The 23,665-nt window shown below is 37.6% G+C and overlaps 1 protein-coding gene across 4 annotated transcripts in view; it reads left to right on the forward strand.

Moving 5' to 3' along the window:
• Window positions 1–23,665, forward strand: part of LOC150082880 (C-Maf-inducing protein-like) — a 451,841-nt gene that overhangs the window by 116,117 nt on the left and 312,059 nt on the right. The window contains exon 1 of one of the 4 annotated variants that reach the window (XM_090377647.1): window positions 21,114–21,135. The exons of the other annotated variants lie outside the window; for them this stretch is intronic. The gene's annotated coding sequence lies outside the window, so the exon portion shown is untranslated. Of the gene's footprint in view, window positions 1–21,113; window positions 21,136–23,665 lie in introns of those variants that run through there. 4 annotated transcript variants of the gene reach the window in all.

The raw sequence follows: 23,665 nt of genomic DNA on the forward strand, positions 1-23,665 counted from the left end.
CCAGTGAGGTTTCATTCATTTCAACCTCTCCTCATCGTCAGAAAAGCGTTTTCCACAAAGCAGTTGTTTAAGTTTATCACACAAATGGAAATCGTGAGATCAGGCTTTTTGTGGGAATGGGAAGGAGGATATGAAGTTCGAATTCCAGATCATTAATGGATCACTAGGGTAGCACGCGTAGATACGTGGAGCACTGCTCAATAGCTCAGGTTTTCTGCGAATTGAGTCCCTAAAGTTCTTTCAGAAGTGTGCACGATCCAGCATTCACGGTATCTTTAGGGATTTAGAAAATGCAAAGGAAGAAAGCTATGATAAACTCAAAATATTTGCCATTACCTTCCCTGCTGACGCCTAGCCTTAAACGTTTTGCCGTGAGTGAACCGAGATACTTCCATTGCATTAACGTTTAGATTCGGATTGAAGTGGTGCACCCACGCTTCCATTTCTGAAGATGAAAACTGTCACTGGTTACTACAACTGAAGTTTCTTACGCAGTGAGTTTCTAGAATTGGATAAAGCGATGGCACAAATGTGTAAATACTTTCAATTATTACAGGTATGTTGATAAATAAGTGCTATGTTCAAGTCAATTTCCTGCTTGCTTCTTTTTTTGTCTCCCTTACTGTCTGTTGTAGATGGTCACTTTATTGGAACGACTTAATCCACACGTCGTCATCTCTATGGTGGCTTTAATTACTCTGTAAAAATCTTAGGAACCGTAGTACAGTCATGGATCTCTTGAGCCATTTATCAGTGCCCAGTAGTATTGACAGAGGACTTATTTTCCATTTCTGCCTAGAAAAGATGCTGGAGTGAACGACCTTATTATTTCAGGATTGTTCACTGCTACTGGCGGTACTTAGATTCCGCCTGTTAAAAAAAAATCTCTAGATTAAGAAAAACTTAATTTGATACTCTAAACCTATAATGGCAACCACTGTTTACGCTTGTCGTGAGTATACCCATTGATCGAAGAAATTTTGGAACCCTCTAGCTTTTGTCACACCCTTCAGTTATTCATTTTTACTTGAACTTTGAACAGTCAGTTTTCTGTTCCGCACTTTCTCAATGCATGACTCAGCCAGTAGTATAACCACATGCAGAACTATTAATACGTTAAGTATGTGTCGTTTTTCCAAGAGAAGCTATTTTCTGCCTTCTTGGAACCCTTTGAAAGGAATACGTATGCAGAGTGCACAGAAAAACTTGGAATATTTATAGGTTGAAATAAAATTGGTGTACGAACCACATGGTTTATTTTTTAAAATTTATTATTCATTCATTGTAGCCGAATATTACTGAAATGACTTCTAAACGGATGTATCGTTTTATTATTCAGTATCAGCTGCACTTAGTTATTATTAGAATAATTAGCCTATAATCCGCCAAAATGACTGCAAAAATGCTATACTGCAAATGGGGGGTGGGGGAATCCGTAGTTCAATTTTAGAGAAACTAAATTTATTCTAGCTTCCAGATACGTCTACATGTACCACGTGCATTTTCAGTTAATGATTCGAACCTGTGTGACTACTGTATACGTTTATGATTGTATTCTTGTCAAAATAATTAGATAAGAAATGAGTAGCACATGATCTTGTGATTTATGTCGCAGTATAAACAGAACATTACCGTTTTTATTCAACTATTTCACTTGTTATTTAGTTTATTTAAAGTACTACAATACCGAGGGAACTCGTGAATCGGTAATACACTGCTCGACAAAATTAACAGAACACGTAGAAAACGTGTAACTCGCGTTGCTTGCAATGAAGCAGGACAAAATTTGGTATGGTGGTTTACCATAGAATAACGATGAAATGAGGAGACAGCGAGAAACTTCAGACAGGTATAAAGGCACTTATAGGGGTTGTATAAAAATTACCAAAAAGATCACATTACGGAAGTCGATAGAAGATATTCGAAAATATGGTCCCATGACATCAGTACCGCGTATGATCGATATAAGGGTGTCTAAGATTCTGTGGCAACAAATCCCATTCTTCCACCAGCGCAGACCTTAGCTCACCAAGTGACCGAGGAGTTGGCGGTCGGCGTACAATGCGACGCCCACGGGCGTCCCACACATGCTCGATCGGATTTAAGTCTGATTATCGTGCGCCATGGCAGTCGTTGGATGTCTTCAGTTTCAACATATTTCTCCACCACTTGAGCTTTGTGCAGTGGCGTTTTCATGCATGAAAAGAAAATGCAGCCCAACCCCACCCTTAAAGTTGCACATATGGTTTCGGGATCTGTTTTCGGTACCTCTGCGCAATTACGGTATCCCTATCAAAAACTTGAGGGGTGTGGCCGTTGATCATTATTCCTCCCCACACGAGAACACTGCCTCCACCGTAAGTCTCCGTTTCTCTGATGTTGGAGGGATGGTACTTCATTCCTCGTTGTCTCCAGATGAAATAACGCCTAGAATATGTTTGTAGGTTAAAACAACTCATCAGAGAACAGAACTGTACCCCGTTTGTCAGACCTGCAAGTCACATGTTCATGGCATTAGTTTCAACGAGCCCTGCCGTGGGTTAGGGTTCATGGGATTCAAAGTATTCATAGTATGACTGTATAAATGGCGGTAACCAGGGTTTTCTCTATACGCCGCTGGTGCGTCTGTAAGGGCATAGCGCCAAGGCCTGCAAGTGTGTGTATATGTGGGTATGTTAGAATATGTGTGCATATATTGCATTATTGAAGTTAGTTAGAAAACCTGGGAAGCCGCCAACTGAACCTAAATCATATCGCTCTTTTGGCAAACCTTGGTAAAATCCTTGAAAGGTTAATGGCATTATGGGTAACCGACCTGCTAGTGCAGCAGGATATGATATCGCCTCAGCAATATGGATTCACTCCTGTGAAAATTGTCTAGTGGCATTTCGAACGCATATTGAGAATTCTACATCCAAATATGAATTAGCAATCTACGTGGATTTCGAAGGGGCATTTGATACTGTTTGGTGGGAGGCAGCGATGGCTCAGTTAAGAAACGCTGATTGTTCTAAGGAATTATATATGCTTTTCAACAGTTACTTTTCAAATAGATATGTGCTAGTGAAGTCCAAGCACTTTGAGCTACGAAAATACGTGGTGAGAGGGTGTCCTCAAGGCTCCATCTTGGGACTCCTTATTTGGAACCTTAGTCTTACAAAATTGGTTGGTTCGCACATTCCCTAATTGTATGGTGCTGGCATACAATTAGGGAATGATCTGACAATTATAATTGCAGGACGATCTCGCTCACTCTTAGAACAGAGAGCTAGTAGTGCGCTGACAGACTTAAGTTCTTGTGCTCAAAGCTTTAAGCTTGCTATTAGTCCTTACAAAACTAAAATGATGTTATTTAAAACAGCTTTAGATATAAATGGACCTCCTCAGATCAAGTTGAATTGTGTACAGTTACCTATGGTCCTTGATACCAAATACCTGGGAATTATTGTGGACTGTAAGTTATCACTTCACCAGCACTTTATATTTAAGCAATAAAATCAGGAAATTTTCTGGTGCTATCATTAGAATTTCAAAGTCTGACTGGGGCCTATCACATAAAACACTGTTTCTGTATTACAAGGCAGTATTCCTTCCTATAACTACGTACGTTGCAGGAGCCTGGTTCCATAGAGTTCAAATAGCTACGTTTCGGGCTAAACTAAATTCTATACAACGCAGCATGCTTCTTGGTATTCTAAGAGTGTGAAGAACAGTGTCCACTGCCGCGCTGCAGGTGTTGGCCGGAGCGCTACCCTTGGATCTACATTTGTTGTATCGTGGTTTTTGTTACCGTATTAAGAGAAATTCCTACAGAACTTTTTGGTATAGAGATAAATATTCGCTCTGACTGTAGAGGCGAAAAGAAAAGATGATGTATGAATGAAATAATCAATTTATGGCAGACAAGGTGCGATACCATACCTACTGGAAGAGTGACCAACTTGTTTATCCCGAACGTGACCTTTTCTGAATGATAAAAAGGTTCGCAAGTGGTTTACATCTAGTTTACAGTCGTCATTTTTGTTAACAGGGCACAGGTCAATGAATGAGAAATTATATGCATTAGAACTAAGTAACACGGACCTTTGTTTTTGCGGGGCCAGGAAAGGCTGGCGGCACATACTACATGATTGTCGAATATATGACAATGCCAGGACAGCGATACGTGAAATTCTTGAGAGTATAGCTCCAGGAGAAGAAGCCATATTTTTAAGAGACTGTAGTAAGTTTCAGATTCTCCAGGTATTTGCTAAAGAAGTGTTTGAACTAAGGAAAAGTATGATTACAGTGATAGGAGGTTGATCAAATCTATCTGGCTGGAGGCACCGAAGTGTTATGCTGCCATTCTTACTGGTTGCACAACTGGAAGATCTCTCTCTCTCTCTCTCTCTCTCTCTCTCTCTCCCCCCCCCCTCCTTGATTTTTCACTTTTTGGTATATGTATGTGCTAAAAGCGCATATATATATATATATATATATATATATATATATATATATATACTTAGTATATTATTTATTTTATTTATATATTTTTAATTATTTTTTTGTTATCTTAGTTATTATTTTTATTCTTTTCTTTCTCTTCCTTTCGGGTTTTTTCCCTCCTCTGGAGTGGGCCCCAGAGAAGGGATTTTTTTTTTTTTTGTCTCATACTCTGAGATCATAGGTGTCCCATCTACTGGAACTTACCAACCTTCCCGTAGTGTGGACGAGTACCCAGAATCATCTGCCCAGGTGATTGATGCTTCTGGGTAGCCAAGTGGCCAGAACATAACAACAGAAAACACACACATAATACACACATCTGGCCCATTCGTAGTACTGTTCTTCACAGAGATACGAGGCGGAGTTGAACTGACGTTCTAGTAGCCGCCCCTTACATAAACACATGTCCATGTTAGAATGTGTGTCGGCGCCTGGCATTTCGCAGCCAGGTGGGCAGAAGCAGCAGTGCGTAGCACACGCTTCTTGATTAGTCCGCGGTTCAAGCTAGTGACCACCAAATACGGAGGATGCGGAAAGGTCAGGGAATGACCACCGCATATCTCCGGAGCAATATGGCCTTAGTTGCTAATGCTCCTGAAAAACCAAATAATAATAATAATAACAACTACTTTGTTATTTTTCTCGTCCAGACAAACTAGAAACCTCAAGGTAAATAAGGAAAGGAAAGGAAAAGTTTATAGAAGCATGGGAACTGGTAGGGAAGGAAGGAAGGAAGGAGAATAGAAAGAAAGGAGATGAAGAAAGAGATCCCCTGAAACAGAAAAGTGTTTAAACAGAAACAAGTTAGAAGAATACTAGTGAACAATTTAAAACACTATACAGTGTATAGCAAAATTAAATTCAGCATTATTTACAATTATGATAAACATGCATTGATAAATATACACATTTCATGTATGTTAGCAAATGTGTTACTCTTGTAACAACCTGAACCATCCTTGTATGAATCTCCACTTAATATTCAATTACGATCATCAAGGTGATTGAACCAATCGCACAGCATCATATCAGCTAGTATAAGTAGTCTGCACACTTATTGTCTCTGCGCATTTGTACGTAACTCAGCGTGGACCGTTCTCAAGGTAGCCATAGAGCTAATTTCTATAAGCTACACGGTGTCTATTCGCCACCATTTATTTAATTTGAAGGTTTTGATATCGTGGCGGTTTTATGTTTAATCAGTTTTATTTTGGACATTTAAATGTGGTCTTCATCACTTAATCAGTAGACGAATGGATTCTCGTTCCCTCTTCCTTTTTTTTTTTTTTTTTTTTAACTCAGTTCTTGTCAGAATTCATTGTAATTTTGAATATATTATTATTAACGAAATTATAATTCAAAACTTGCATTTTTATGTTTCTATCTTCATTACTTGCGTATGAAATTTTGGCCATTCCTACATTGTGAAACTTATAAAAAAGACGATTGACATTTCCCTTCTGTTAATGTTGGTGGACAAACTGGAATTTCCATGATCAGTTAATTTTTGTGTACTACAGAAAGAGTGCTGTTCAACATTAAGTACTAATTTGTGTGTTTGTAGTAATGTTTGTTTAACAGAATTATAGCAAGCACTTAATTACTAGGAAATTACATTTTGTTATTTAATTTTTTTCTCAATTTTCATCGTTCTGCCATTATTAGTGTAGTTACGGGGAACCAAAAGCCCAGTTGTGAAACGCTGGGATTTTCACTTCCAGCTTTGCCCTCTGGAGTTTTTGCCGTTACATTACTGCTTGAAATATCTGCGAGAACGATATTTTTCTTGAGAAAGATGTTCCCAAAAAAAAAAAAAAAAAGTACAGCTTTGATAACCCACTGTCACTGAAAAAATATGGATACTGTCTCCAGCTGAATAAAAACACTGACATTTTTTTTTTCGGGGGGAAAATGTGTGGAAAAAATACTGTATCTGCAATTTCCAATTACATTTATCTTTATAAAGAACACACGAACTGTTTGTTGTTCGAATAATATGCCCTTTGTGATGTCACGTCATGACGATGATGGGCACAGGTCTATTTTTCGTTATACCCTCTTGATTCGAGTCCTGTCAATGACGAAGAATTTGAATGGACCTTTTTCACAACGTGGCCGAGTTAGTCGGTCGCAGGCGAGGTAGCATGGTTTTTCGTCCAGCAAACAGAAAATTGACCACAGAACAAACGCAATTTATAGACAGTATACACCGAGCAATATGACCTTAGTTGCTGATGCTCCTAAAACCTCCACTACAATTGTTCATGTCTTCAGTGGTAGGATCAGCGTCGTTAATCTGGCGATCCACTGTACTTTCGCTACTATCAGTCTAGTGTACCATCCGTTTGTTTAAATAAGACTGCTATGCGCTGTTGATTTATCTCAATAGACTGTAATTTTAAACCCAATATTATCATAAATGGCAATATGTGGGCATTATTTTGAATGTTTGGAGTTTGTCCAATAGAAAATCCTTTGTCGGTCGTCCTCGAATTATATCTTCTGGCCGTTTTTCAATTAAATGTAAAAATTTGCTATTTATGCACAGAAGTATTTTGCTTGTTCGTATATATCCTGGCACAGCAGCCGGAACTTGTATCCTATTTTTAACATGGCGTCCTTGAATTGAATGGGTCGTTGTACTAAGGAACGCAATCCCATCTCTATACTGTATAAAGAGGGAAAAGAGGATAATCTTTCACGATTCTGCATAACACAATTAACTGTTATGCTGATACCGACATTTGGTGGTTTATATTCCCGCTCGGCAATATTTTGGCCTTGCATCTCTCAGGAAAATGCCGTCATTTTCTTTAAGATTAAGAGAATTTTTGAAAATTTAAAGAATTTTTTTTTTTTAAACCTGCCAGTTTTCAAACTTAACATTATTATAAGAGTATCAAATTGAGAGTTGAGTTTAGTGTGAACTCTAGCTTACAGTTTAATCACCAATTATAAGAGATAATGTTGCTTATAAAATGACGTACTTAATAAGCGATTTCAATAGCAAAACTTTTCCAGAAAACTCGAAATAAATCATATCAGTTTTGCTGAAATAGCTTTTGAATTTCCTTTTCACTTAACATTTCTTAGAGTACATAACCTTCAGGCTTTCCTCTCTGGTTTCGATCTTCACATCAATCTTGAGAAGTCGAAGCAGTTGACTTTCTCGCTCAAACGGAACCCAACGATAGTGCAACCCATTTTAAGAGGATCCGCGATTTCTGCCGTACAACAACATACAGATCTGGGCGTTGTTTTTGATCAAAAGCTGTCCTTTCTACCGCACATAGATCACCTGAAAATAAAGTTCTGTCAACTCGAGTGGATGATGAAACAACTTATGCACGTCCATGACCAGGATGTTGGGTGCAGATACATTGAGACGTGTGGCGCCGAAGTCTGGACTTCAACTGCTACGACGCATCTTAGACAGATTTTCGCGGGGTAATTTTGGCTATTGAAGTGGGCCATATGGATATATATTAGAACCTGTCCATCACTGCCATGGATCCATCGCTCCAGTGTTCAAACCTTTCTGGAATCATAATGCTTTCTTTTTTTTTTTTTTCATCTTTGTTTATTTTATTGTGTAATTTCTTTTATGTAAACCCTGGCTTGTAGCTGTGAAGGGAGTTGTATACAGCAATGTGCCTTCCTGTGTACAATAAAGTTCTTATGAATCTACAGAGATTAACAAGAGCAGACTAACCATAAGAGCTATTGTTAAGTAACTTTTAAAAATCCCCCTGTTTTTAGGAGACTAATGAAATTTATAATTTTATTAGAGATGCTGGTACTCCCAGGTAACTAATTATGGGGAAGGGGATTATAAAATTGTTTAATATTAAAGGTTTCTAAGACTACAAATGTGTCGTCTCTTTTGCAAGAATTTCAGAAATAAGGCGACTAGTACCAGATGAGATTCTGTCGTCATTAATGAAAAAAAAAAAAAAATGCCTTAAAGTGCCGTTGTTTGATTTCCTACATGATTCCAAGGTAAACGATAGTCCTCAGTGGGGAAATCTGCTTCATCATTGAGAGCGAAAAAGTTCTAGTCGTTCGAAATGGAAGGTGCTGTTTGAAGTATTTTTCGAATGGTAGGCATCGTGCACCCTGAGTTTATTCCTGATGCGTCTAATGACAAGGTGTTTTTTCTATCTTCCGGCGAAAATTGCCTCGAGCATCACAAAATGCGGGCAAGCAAAGCTTTGTACTTTTGTATCACGGTGCCTTGGTTGTTTGTACATCAACTCGCCAAACATGGTACGCCCACTTACTGTTTCGATTTCTCACCATGCTATTCGAATTTTTACCGCTTTCTGGGGCTAGGGACCAGTTGAAAGTCGGTCACTTCAGAGATCCAGTTTGTTTAAAATGCTTCGAAGATTGCGTTGCAGAGGTTTTGGTGGTGTTCAGAAATGTTTCAAATAATTGTATGAACTTTGCCAGAAGTATGCAAGTGTTGAAGATAACCGCCTTGAAGGGTATTGCTGTCGGATTCGAGATTATTTCGAAACTTTTTCGAAGATACCTCAAAGAACTATCTTCTGTTATGCTTTGGTCTGTGTTCTCATACTCTTTCCAATTCCGTAGTGCTGTATTGTTTATATCGTAGATGTTTCCGCGGAATGAATAGATTTAATTGCGAATGAAGGACAATAACACTTAACGCAATGCAGTAACAGTGCTGCGAGTCCTCAGCATTGTTACATGTATCATTGCAAGAACGCTTTCTTTTGCACATTTTGTATTGCCTGTACTTCTAGTAAAGAACCAAAGGCGTGCTAATATCAATGATTGCCTTTTTATAGGCATAAGTTAAGGTTTTTTAAAAATTTTTTTAAAAATATATATATTTTTTTTCTTGGAAGGATAATTCCGACTAATGTCAGATAGCAGAGCGGAGATCTTTGACTAGCCAAGAATGTTTACATCTTGTGGTGTTTTTAGAGAGCAAATGATTTTATCTTTATTGCTGTGATGCCTAAAATACCCTTCCAGTGTAAACGCACAACGGAAGTCATCTGTTTGTTGCTGCGCTTTGACTTTCCTTCTCATTCCCTTCAACTTTCACTTGGCTCAGCGTTTTAAAAACTTTCATTTTAAATTCGACGGGTTTTCTGTTCTTCAGTTCAACTTTTTGATATGCTACTTTTCGAATTATTTAATATCAGTAGGCGTAGTCTTCCCAAACTAAAAAATAGTCATGGGCATAATCGGTTACCTCGATTGTTAAAATAATCGATTATGAAATTTAAAAAGGGGGGGGGGGAGAATTTAAAGACACACCAGTGAACAAAATCTCTCATATCCCGCTTATGTGTATCTTTTCATTCGATTATTCCCATTACTAATTAAAAAAAAAAACTAGAAAAGTTGCGCCAAAGTACTGCTTTTTCGTGGAATTAGTTATTTACAGTTGGATGGAGGGGGGTGGATATTCGGAGTTATTATAACGTATAAATATTTAAGTCGTAATTCACATTTGTTAATAAATTTAACATTTAATTTATGATATTAGGATACAAATACGATGATACAAAAACTGAAAACATTTGTATGTAAAAAAAATTTAATTCAAATCAAATAGAACAGGAATAATACTTTTTTTTTTTTTTAATTTTTACACTGAAAGGACAGAATCCGTGGGATACCTGGTTCCTGGGCGACGAGACACTGTCACCCCTCTCGCTAGTGGACGAACCCACTGCTTGGCAGGTATATAGGTTCATTGCATTCACGTAGATAGTAATTCGATGTCAGTATGAATAAACGTTGAGTTAACCGACTTTGAAAGAGGGATGATAGTGGGTGCCCTACGCATTGGTCACTCACTTTATCGCGGAGGTGGTATAGAAATTGGACTATCCCCGTTCGACAGTATGAAGAGTGTATCGGGAATACGTCATTTCCGGAATAACATCTCATCGTCGACCGCGTTGTGGGCGGAGAAAGATGGTGGATGAACGTGGCCTTTGACGTCTGTCTCGCATTGTTTCAACCAACCGGAGAGCGACAGTGGCGCAAATCACCGCAGACTTTAACGAGGGAGGTGCCAGAAACGTCTCCACTAAGACCATCAGGCGATCATTAGCCGCAGTAGGTTATGGGAGCCACCGACCCACCTGAGTCTCATTGCTAACACCATGACACAGGACTCTACGCCTTAACCGGGGGAAAGAACATGGACACTGGACCTTGGATGATTGCAGATGGGTTTCCTGGTCCGATAAGTCCCATTTCCAGTTATTTCGAGCGCACGGCAGGGTGCTCGAAATAACTGGAAATGGGACTTATCGGACCAGGGACTTCGTTCGGAAACCGCACGAAGCTATTCTCCTGTCAGTTCAACAAGGAACTGTTCAGGCAGGTGGACGGTCGGTAATGGTCTGGGGCATGTTCAATTGGCACACGTTGGGACCTCTGGTACATCTAGACGAGTCTCTGAATGGTCCAGGTTACGTGTCCATCCTTACAGAACATCTGCATCCCTTCATGGTCATCGTGCACCCACAGGGAAATGGACTCTTCCAGCGGACAATGCGCTTCTCCACATAGCCGTGGTGACTAGAACATGGTCTGAAGAGCATTCTACATATTTTACCACAATGGAGTGGCCTCTCCATTCACCGGACATGAACCCTGTGAAGCATCTTTGGGATGCTGTGGAAAGGGCCGTTCGAGCTTTGGTTCCTCCACCCTGGAATGTGACGGAATTATGGACAACACTGCAGCAAGCATGGATGGAAATACCTGTGGAACGCTTTCGTGGACTCAGTGCCTCGCCGTGTGACTGCCCTTAATCGAGCGGATGGTGGGCCTACCCAATTACTACTAGTCGGTATCTCATGATTTCTGTTCACTAAGGTTTAACTGCAAATTTAATCATATGTGGACAGTCCCACCTCATTTGAAAAAAAATCTGAATTTTCTTTGTTGATTGATTAATTCATGAAATAACAATTATAGACACGTATAATTATAACCCAGTTTAATGTAAAATATATACAGTACTAACAAGCAGTGGCTTTCGAGACTGGCGTGTCTCTTTATCAACTGAAATTCAAAATACAAATACAACTGATAAGTGCAATGATTAATTCATGGTAATGTTTCTCTTGAACGTATAAAATTTTTTTTGTTCCTAGTCAGAATTAGGAAATTTAAGAAGAATATCGAAGCAGCTTCTGCTTTCCTGTAACTTTACTTCTCTTCTCACCTATAGATCTTTCTCCCTTGAGCGGTTGTTGCTATTTCTTATGTTATACAGCCTGATCTTCTGTCCTCGCTTTTACCTTTCTACAGTAATATTTTCGCTACTTTTGTGCAACACATGACAGTTTTCATCTTTTTTTATTTCTTCTAAACTATTACGAACATCGTAATTGCTTAGTTTTTTTTTTTTCATACTCTTCCTTTGTAGTCTAGTTACTTCATCCAACTTTGAAGCTTAGTTATAAGTGCTACTTTTTATGTTATGGTTTTTTTTTTTTAAATATATTTAGCGCAGTCTTTTCTTCTTTTATGCTCTTCTTCCCGTACGAATCGTCAAAAACAAAACACTTCTGCTGTTTTCTTCATACGGATCTGATCCAGATCCGTATGAATAAGTCTCTGATCCAGAGATCGTACGAGTATACGAGAGCTGTGGTATTGGGAGAGGTAAGAAAAAAGATATTTAATATATCCATCATCGCCTGATCGAATTTCAGGGAGATGATATTCATGTGCGTTATCTAAAATAATAATAATACCCGTTTAATTCTGTTTAGGAAAAAATCTTTGTTCTACGTATATAAAATACATGACAAAGGCAATCCGGATTGAGTCCGAAATCGTGAGGTTTATCATATTTAAAATGAAGCCCTTTCGAAATTTAGTAGCTAGATTTGTAAGATCGTTTTCATGTCTGAACTCAAAATTCCCGTATCAGTCCAATAAATAGACTAGCACCTGTGTCCGTATAATGCTAGCAAAGATAAGTCACAGGCAATGTCTTGTTTTGAGAGAGGGGGGAGACGAAGCAGTACCGCAGAACAATAAACCTGTCTCCTGTAAGCAGCTCCAGACAGTTTTATTAGTATAAAAAGTTGATGGCGACGTAAAAGCAAGCACTTGCTTCAGAATTGTCCTACAAACACTGTGGCATTATATCAATACAAGAGCGTACATCGATGGGGGAAGGGACACACAGCCAATCTCGAAGATATATTGGACCGGTTCACATATCACTTTCTTAGAATTTCCAGAAACTTGTAAAATGTCATACAGCTTAATTTGCATCCATGATAGTCCAGTTTCCTCTTGATATTTTATCATACAACTGTAAATCTGAAAAACAGGACAATTCGGGTGTTGAAAACCTTTTTGATTTTACAGCATCTCATTGTAGAAAGTTTACAAGTTTCGAAATAAAAGATCTGCAGACTCAATGGGACGGGAAGGATAAGTGATAAACATGATTTGGTAAGTCTAGTAGTTAAAGCGGAATCGAGAAATGTATGAGGAGAATTGGTAGTTATTGGCGAGTAAATTTATTAAAATAGTTGCACGTAGATTATATTGTCACCGCAGTACAAATACCTAATGTGAGTGGCAACATTTCAAATTGTATTGTTTTTCTTGGCTTGTTTTATCCACGTAGCTCTCCTGGCCTGATGACTGGATTCAGTTGAGTCTTCACGCCGCTATTCGGTTAAACATACTTTTAGTAGTTGTATTGATGATTATATAATTTACATGTAACTGTTTTAATAAATTCGAGTCACACGTGGTATAATTGTAATATTCTTTAACTATTGAATAACCACTTATCGGTCCTCTTTCAACAAATGCTGCTGCAATAATATGGTCTTATGAATCACGTTATCTCGAAATAATTTTTATAGACTATAAGCAGACATGTGAATTAATTATACATGATTGATTTGAAATAGATTATATTATCGAAAATCTGGTACAAGCTACCTTGTATGTTACAACTCCAAGCTCGCCCAGACGGGATTCGTTTATATTATGTTGAATTTGAGGGAGGAATCGTTCTCACATTACTCCTATTCTACAACAGTATGTGTAGTGAAAACGAATTTCCAATTAAAAATGGCTTACTACAACAACCATTGCTTTTTGAAACCAGAAGATCACTCTAATACAGACATTTAGCCCTAATCAGCTGTTCGGGAAAAAAAGTTAAAAAAAAAAAAAAAAAAAGGATGGTCAGTACTCGATTGACACGTCTTGATACTCGAAATCTGTTGAGCCGTTCTACTACGCACTGTTACGGACCTTCACAAAGATTGGAGGTCCGTAAGAATCCAAGTCAAAGTGAGGAGGGTGCTTCTCCCGACAGGGAAAACGTTTGGTGGTACACTACCATATCTTCTTCCTCAGCCCCCCCATCCCACCAAAGGAGGTTTACTTCACAACTGTGACTTCACTTGGGTGAAGTGACACACAAGAAGCAAATTTCACACAAATGAAGTTAACTCCGTTTATGTTGAGGGCGCCTTGCCCTAATTCTGCATTCCATTTCATCTCAAATGAGGTCGGTACTCCTGTGCTGACCATTATAGTATTTCAATGTTGTCTTCAAACAACGCGTTGAGAATACTTTTTGTAACACGAAGTGTTGTCGTGCTGGAAGGTGTAAGGATCGCTTCTATAAATTTCCAGAATGGGTGCCTCAGATTCTGAATTTTTCTGGCAGTTGTCCGGAACATTACTATAGGATGCAGCATTTCGTCATTCTGTGCACTGAGATCAGTTCATTACGCGAGAAACATCCCCTCCCCCAATAAGATCACACTTCTCCCCAACTTCGTAATTGCGACAACTAGTAAGCATTCTCCAAGTGTTCTCTATACTGAAACTGATTGAACGTGTAGCATGATTCTTTGCTTCACAGGACCGATTTCCGTTGGTCGATAGTCGAAGTTCGGTGTACTTGGCACCGTGTCCATCCACGGTGTGCATTTATTTTGTTATCAAATTAACTACTGAAAATTTATGGCCTGCGGCTCTATATGTTGTGGATACACTTACAGATTTGCCTGTACCACTTGCAGCACTAAATTCAGATTTCCTAGGGACTGTTGGCGAGATGTAATCTGCTTTCTCAAGATGCGTCGGCTGATGTCAGTCAGTACTTTTAAGTCCATCTGTTCGTTTTTTATGCTCGGTGCAGCCTCTGGACTTCCACTTCTTTAGGACGTTGCCATTTGCGGACTAAGGAATGCTTAATTCCTGAGCAGTAGCATGCACAGTATTTTCCTCACATGATATCCAGCTGTCATTCCGCTGGCTAGCCACTGATTGCTTTTATGGGCAGAATATTTGCATGTTTTGAAGCTACATGACTTCCTGCAATCAGCGGACCGGTGACTTTTTGGTAGAATATTGTGTAGGATATATTCAGCTTGTAGTAACTACTAGGTCTAGCTACTTAAATTTTTACTTGTTTTATTGTATTAATTTTTAATTTTTTTCTTACATTCTTATCCTTGTTTTCATTATTCACGCTCTCCCATCCTTTTGAACTATTCTTTAATTCCACATCGTTATATATAACTTAACCTTCGTCCCATGTTTAAGTAGCATTTTAATAGTACTGCTTTATGGACTTTTTCATTCATATCAATTTTAAATTTTGTTTCCGAGTGTTGGTTATTTCGGGGACTTTGCATATTCAGTGATTGTGCAACTGATGGGACAAACGGGAAACTGTACTTTTCCTACACCTTTTTATTAAATTTTTTTTTTTTTTTGTTATATATGCATTCTTTTTGAATGCTCAATTACCGCTTAAACTTGTTTTATCCATTTGGGGAGGGGGATGAATAATCTTAGGATTTCATTCTTAATTTGACAAATTTCCATTTTTCATATCCAGTTTTCCTTATTCACGAAAAGAATAGTGCCCGATACCAGATCCAGGGATATAATGCAACTTCCGGGACCCCTCCCTCTCCTCCACACACGCCAAGAATTTTTTTATTTTTTTCTTAAAAAAAAAAAAAATAAAATAAGTAAATAAAACCTACATATGTTACTGCAGTGGTTGAATGATGGTTGCAGTCTGCAAAGGGTTCTGGTCTTGGGTAAAGCACGCAGACTCAATTCACACATTTAGAAATACAGGCCTTAACGCTGAACTACAAGTGCACGGTTCTTGTTTTTTTTTTAACCAGCGGAAACGGCTGCAATAACACAATTCAATTTTTAATCCGTATTCAATTACCGTTTGTTGGAGACTTGTAAGATAGACATCTTTACATAAGATATTATTACTGGTAAACAGCTAAGAGAAGTAGTGACTTTTTTTGGTTACCATATACTTGTTTGTGTGTCTCATCCTTACCATAATAGTCAGCCACAAGTAAGCAAGGTTCGGAAGTAACAATGAAAGAAAAAAAAAAAATTACGTCACTACGATCTTGTTTTTCCGCGACACAAATGGCATACCGCAAGTGCCAAAACAACCCTGCAAACAGAACGCAGAGCTCTTAATGTACCAGTAGGGCGGATTTTCTGCCCGTTTCTGCACCTTGGCATCTGTAACATTCTCTACCTGTTGTAGTTAGATGTTTTGGAGTTGTAGGCGTTTTTCCTGCTTCTCCCCATTCCAATAAGTGTAATTAGCATTTAGTTCATTTAACGTCAGTTTTGTATGTAGAAGTCGCTTAAGGAGAGAGAGAGAGAGAGAGAGAGAGAGAGAGAGAGAGAGACACACACTCAAACGATTGCTACTCGACCACATTCTTACATAGAATATAACAGGCCGTCTTTGATTAAGAAGTAGTCATAATTGTTGGTTTATTGGCACTAATTTCTTTAAATCCCCAGAATGAAAAATTTTTATTCTAAAGCATTCATTCATTAAAATGGTGTCTATCCTACTGCATGACTTGTTTCTCCAAATTTAGTTTGAAACTTCGTGACGTTGTTTAGGCAAAACATCCACTGCACTGTTCAGCTGCGAGTTGGTTCTTAAATAAATTCAGGTTAATTTTCTTGATTTACAGAATAAGGATGGTATGGTTTTGCACGAATGCTAGATAAATATTTAAATTGGAGTATTTCATTATATAAAAAAAACTACGTTGAAATAAATGGAAACTAGAATAAATTTCTAGTTTTAATGAGATTGCAGGTTTTCGGTAGAACCCGTTGATAAGTTATCCTGGATTCGGAAAACCCGTTGATTTAGTGCTGGATTCGGACATCTTTGTTCGGAGGAGAAATAAAAAAAAAAGTTTCCGTCGTAAAAATTAATCAAACCCGCTAATCAAAAAAAAAAAAAAAAGCTTCTGGATTATTTCTGTCATTATGGTGGGTTAAATTCTAGTCATCACAATGAATGTGAAACCTTTAAATTAGTTTGTCCATAATATCAGTTCTTGATGATTTTGATTTTTTAATAACAACTTTTTGAAAAATGATTATTAACACTTTGTTTCATCAGTTTGATTTATTAATAAAATGCCCCCATGAGCTTCCTCTTCTAATTCAGATGAATGCCTCAGAATTATGTATTTCATATTAAAGTGATATTATCAAGATCTTTAATCATTAATTCCCCAGAATTAATGAGTATTTGTGTATTAAAACTACTAGTTAGAGTAATAGGAATAATATGGATACGCTTTAATCTGATGATATTGGTTAACATAACACTTGCATACTTAAGATTTCTTGTTAGTTGCAGCAACAGCCGAGGATAACGATGTTTCATACGAACGGGAAGATAATGCTCGGGAAACGAGCTCAAATAACTTCAAGGGGTGTGTCAGGGCGGTAAGCAAAATAAGAATACTTAGTCGATTTCCTTACCAACTTTCTCTATTTTAAGACTATCTCCATTTAACTCTCTCTCTCGCACAGCTTTCCAATTAAATCCTTCTCTCACATCTTTCTCTTTACCTTCTCTCGCTATCTTCTCGGTCCTCCTCTTGATCCTTTACCTCCATTTCTAATATGCTCAGTTTTGGCAGTCTGCCATTCTCTTTACTTGCCCAGACCATCACGGTGTGTTCCTCTTAGTTTTGGCAATTGATTTTCTTCCACTTTGTGTCAAATGGACATTTCTTTTTCTATCTCTCCTGATCTTTCCACAAACCCCTCTGAAGAAGTTTTTTTTATTATTATTACTTGCATTGTGCTGATATGTCTCCCGCAATACACGTGATCATGATCCGTAGGCGATTATTGGCACATACTATTTCTAGAGTACCATTTTGCATTTCTCAGGTTCCCACTTTCTCGAAACTAGATCTTTTACACAGTTATAAAACAACCTTTCTTGATCTGCCCTTCTCTTCATCAATCTCCATATTTTTCCCCCCTACTATACTTCCTAAATAACTGTCAAACTTCTATCTTCTTTCTCCCAATAAAAATGTTAATCTTCTTCCTTCCTTGTCAGTCTCATTGTATTACTCCTCACTTGACTGAGTATTGTCGAGAAAATGATTGAATTCGAACTCTGGTAAGACTAGGAAGGAAGATAAGGAAGAAGGGTTGGGGTTATGCTTTCTATCAAATGCAGCATGAGCGGAAATGCTTTGAATATTCCGGGCCACAGACAATGTTAGTACCAGTTTTTATTGAAAATGGCTTCTTTTTCTAAGCAGTTTGGCTTTATCATGCACCCCGAGAAGACTAACTGTTTATCTCTTCCATTAAGATCAGTCCTGTAATGATGATGCACTAACATTTTTGTGTCAATACCAAAATCTAATTTGTCTCATTCTGACTGGTATGTAATATTCGACCCGAAATTGCAGTTTAGCATTTAGTTAGATAAACTAGCTTCACAGGCCACTAGTCTCCGGACACCAAAATAATCTTTTACTTAAAAAATAAAAAAAAAAGCAAACAAGCAAAAGACGTAAAGTCATTAAGAAATGCACCTATGTAGATCAACAGTAGAGATATAGAACTATTGGTTATCTACCATTAATATACACATCAAACGTATGGCCATGTGCCGCCCCAGCTACCAAAATTGGCTTACTTGCATCTGAAATTGGCTAGTTCAGAATTGAATGTGCCCCTTCGAAACAGACAGCGGCGTTGTCATAAGGCGTCGACGCCTTTCGGACTTTTACTCTCAGAGGTGATCACTGTGAAAATAGTTGCGGGGTTGATCTCTGCACCATCCATATGGAATACCTGCTGCTCAAGTATTCTTCTCCCAGCTGTGAGGACTACCAAGGTCGAGCTCCCAGCATATTAGGCTGTACCTGACTGACCGTTTCCTTCAGTTTAAAATATCTCAGGTATACAACCTCGATGCTGACCTTAACAAGTTTGCTTTTGTGAAAAATTATAGAAACGAAGTTATCTACGCAGCGTCCACAGCCAAATTAGTCAAGTCATGCTCTCTACACGTGGAATTCTATCTTCTTGGTCCAGTCATGCTCTCTTTCTGAACGTTTCCAGAATGAAACTCTACAACTGTGGTACACGTGACTTTGTGATCATTTAATGTATAGCATGTGTATGCATATAGGTATGTATATCTTGAAACATGCTAGTTTTATTTGTTCGTTCGTCCGCATTTAATAACTCCACCTCTAGTGGATGGAGTCGAGTTATACATACTGAAGAATTTGGAAAATTAAATGCACTGGGCATAATCCTTATGGGTTTTGATAATTAACTATATAATATCGGTGTAAATACACCATAGTTAACCCATAGATTTGAGCTACGATTGTAGAGTAGAAGGCATCGTTTTAATTGCATCTCATAATGTGGTTGCCTTCACAACAAGATAGCTACTATTGAATTACTTCAAATAAATAACGCTTCTCTAGTAGAGAAGACTACTGTTATTTATTTTCAGCGGTACCACCACCCAGACGATCGTTTCGAAGCTGTTTGGCTTCCTGCCCGCACACTGATGACGAAGCCAAACAGCTTCGAAACGATCGTCTGGGTGGTGGTACCGCTGAAAATAAATAACAGTAGTCTTCTCTACTAGAGAAGCGTTATTTATTTGAAGTAATTCAATAGTAGCTATCTTGTTGTGAAGGCAACCACATTATGAGATGCAATTAAAACGATGCCTTCTACTCTACAATCGTAGCTCCCATCTATGGGTTAACTATGATGTATTTACACCGATATTATATACTGAAGAATGGATATATTTCTTTCTTTTAGAAAGACATGCCGATCTATCAATTTTCATTAAAATAGGACCTGTACAAATCAGCAATTATCATTTTTCCCCTATACATATTACACACTATCCACATACCGTATATTCTAGCCGAAGTAACTTCCATATTGTTTTGTTGCCTTGCGCTGGTTGAAGGATTCAGTGGTCAATATGGCAGATGTGCCGAAACTAAACGTTTTCGGTTCGCGCATAAATGTCTTTTTTTTTTTTTTATCCTTCTCTAATGTGCTTGGAATGTAACACACACCTCGTATATTATGGCTTAACATGTGAATCCTCGGCCTCTGTCGTGATTATTGTATATAATTCTATTTTATCTCTCTCTCTCTGTCACACACACACACACACACACACACACACACACACACACACACACACACACACACACTGTGAATTAGCATACTTAAAAATAGGGGAAGTGTCCATTAGTGTATTTTCAAAAGTTAAACTGTTGATATAAGATGTTTAGTTTGGAATTTGCTTTTACTCGTTTAATTGCACCACTGTCGCAAAAGGTTTAGCGTAAATCTTTCTAATTACGCTAATTATCCAGTGTAATTTACTTAATGGAAGCTGTTTCGCTCGTTCAAATGAAATGTGCCATATTTACCGTGCGGAAAGAACTACAGTATAGCCATGCTGTTTGATATGCAGGTCGCCTATCAGAAACTGCCCTCCTGGACGAACAGGGGTTAAAGCTTAGGAATGGGGGTGGGATTTTTGTGATGCCATTTTTTTTCATATCCTGCATCAATGGTATTCAATCGGTGGTACGCATGCCCTTTACGTGCGTTCCTTTTAGATACGCTGGAATACGAATTATTGAAAAATTGTCTCCAAGTTAATTTTTGTAATGTTTTCAGTTTAATCATCAGTCGTTATCGGTATTATAAACAGATGTTATCTCTAAAATATAAATGGGGGGATACAATTTTCTTATGAAAAAAATATATACAATACATCTATAAACGGTTATAGACTAGCTCCCTAGGGGAACCATGAAATTGGTGCTCCCTAATTCCCAAGGACCGACCCTGGGTACGTCAACAAAAAAGCTTGAATACTACTTGCTTGAAATATTTATTCTAACTATATTAATATTATGGATAGCCCGAAATTTAGGTATTCAGATTCTTTTTGCTTGTCATTTGTTAACTAAATATACACTGGTTAGGTTATATTAGGTTAGACTTATATTACACAGACGGAAGGATAATAGAGAAGTACCAAAAAAAAAAAAGTTCTGTTTATACTCCGGCACAACCACATATAGGTTATAGGAATTTAATCTTAAATCGAGAACAATCGCTAACCGTATTTAGCAGTCATGCGAGCTTGAACTCCAGCCAACTGAACGCATTTCAGACTGCATTCCCGCGTTTGACCACCGCGTTTGACCCGGCTACGTCAGAAGATGGTTCACCAGTCTAACTGAATTTCATGTAGAGTAGGACTCTTGTCGGGTAACTTTTAAATATTTTCTTCGCATTATATATATATATATATATATCTTACTTTGGCAAGAGGTTAAGAAAAACTTCGTTCTCTTTTTTTTTTTCTATTCATTGCGTCTGATTCAAAACAGTAGTAGAGCACGATACCGTCAATGTCTATTCGAAAAAGTAATGCATCAGTGTATCTAGATGTGCACAGTTTTGCTTTTAATTGTCAGTGGTTATTATGCGTGCAGATTTTGGTACGTCTAGACGACAGATTAAATGAGAACAAAGCAAACATCCATAGACCATCGTGATAGCAGAAAGCTCTTGTCGCTCCCATAGGAATCAGACAGAATATAACGATATTCCAGTTGTTTTACTTCTACCACATAAACTAGTTCGACTTTTCAGTAACGCGTGTAAACACTTTATTATACAATCGATAAATTTTCTTCATATTTTCAATGTGAATTTGTAATAATCTGCACTTCCAGTATTATTACTGGATTATTTTGAATAATTTTATTATGAAATATTAAAAGATTCTAATGAAATTTCTTGGTGATTGATCTGCAATCCAAAATCGTTTAATAAAATGTCCCATGCTGGATTATTTAACAAAACGATTTCTCCCCATCTTTATCTAATGATAAAAACTATAATGTTAAAATTTAATATTAAATGATTTTTTTTTTTTTACCGATAAAATGCAATTCGGTGTTCTAATACAATATTTATAAATTTATTAAATATTGGGAGATTCAAAATGTATACTACCCAATTTGTCAGTGTTAATTTATCATTGACAACTTTGAAATTTGATTTTATCTGCTACAGTACCAGCACTGATCATCCCATGCTGTCCAATAGTTATGTTACCTTTCAGTCACTAATCCAAGGAATGGAAAAGATCTATCGCAGTCACAGAGAAAAGAAAAAGATATATATATATATATATATATATATATATATATATATATATATATATATATATATATATATATATCTGGGGTGATGTCCCCAAAACCTCCTCTCTCAGGCTTCGAGACTCCATTCAAAAGAGGACAGTTATGTTAATTAATGATCCGTCTCTTTACTTTCTGTTCTCATAGGCGTATATACTTCCATGGGCACTGTTCTTCTGAGGCACCTCCTTAGCCAGGTGGGAAGGAGCAGCAGTGCGTAACATACGCTTCTTGATTAGACCGGGGTTCGAGCCCGTCACCATCAAATACGGAGGATGCGGAAAGGTCAGGGAATGACCACCGCATATACCGGAGCAATATGGCCTTAGTTGCTAATGCTCCTAAAAACCCAGCAACAGCACAACTGTTCTTCTGAATTGGTTTCTATAATTCCCGCTCTTTTCCAAACCAGGCCGAACACGTGCCGCAATAAGTCAGCAAGACTTGGCATCCATTTACTGTCCAACTTCGAGCTCGCAGAACCAACTTTCTCATGTATCCCTTCAACTTCAGTTTCTTCCTTCGCATGGATTTCTACAATCTACAGAAATTAAAGTCTAATGTCAACAAATATCTTCTGTCTTTCCAACCTTTAACACACGCACCGTACTAAGTGCAAGGTCGAAAAAAGATAAAGAGAAATATGAAGAACATACAAATGCCAGAAATATATCTTTTAATTTAAAAAAAAAATTTTTTTATAAAAATAGTTACACAACCAGCGTATTTTATTTATGAGAGTTACTTTGTTTTTTTTTTTTTAAAGTGAGTAATGTTTTGTTTACAACGAAGGCAAGCACGTAATTTTTCCGGCCACTAGTAGTAATATTAATAAATGAACATTCACGATCCCCGGAATTTTGTCTCTGACTACTTAGTGGTATATGCTAACAATCTTCACATATTGGAAGAATTAGATGAAACTAGTTTTTGGTCTTAAATTTTGGTAGGACACTCGGCATTTATTGCAATCTATATTATAGAATAGAAATGAAACCGAAAATATACTTTGGGGTGCGTGACTTTTCTTCGATTACATATTATAGTGAATACAAGGTGATTAAAATTTCCCAATCTGAATTAGACACGAAAAGAGTAAGAATTAACTGCTGCAAATAATGAGAATGCCATCCTTTGTACTACATGCGAGGACATAGATCAGCAGTACGTATCACTCACTATCTATTTGATTCAGTCCCTCATGAATACCAGTAGAAGTTTTGATCCTCTGCTGTAAATAACTATTTAATACGTTCATGTTTGTCAAGATGGAAAACTATTTTCTGCAGCGCTGCCATCTTCTCCCTGATCATGATGTAACTTAAGAGGCGGTAAAGAAGCCAAGTGTGCTTTAGTTTTTTTTTTTTTTTTTGTCAGTTCATATTAATGGTATTTTATGTTGCGGCTTTCCATTCATATAATATTTGTTCTTCTTCGGCGATTGCAAATAATGTGGATGAGCTCTTAATTCCATTGAATTAGTGTATTCTCCTCTCTCCTCCTTTTTTTGTTTTGTCAATCAAAACCTGTCTTAAAATGCCAATTAAAAGACAGGTTTCTCATTAGTATGCCATACCTTTTACAACGAT

Source organism: Mastigoproctus giganteus, chromosome 7 (assembly GCF_048544385.1).
Source record: "Mastigoproctus giganteus isolate SK-2022 chromosome 7, ASM4854438v1, whole genome shotgun sequence".
NCBI classification, from domain to species: domain Eukaryota; kingdom Metazoa; phylum Arthropoda; class Arachnida; order Uropygi; family Thelyphonidae; genus Mastigoproctus; species Mastigoproctus giganteus.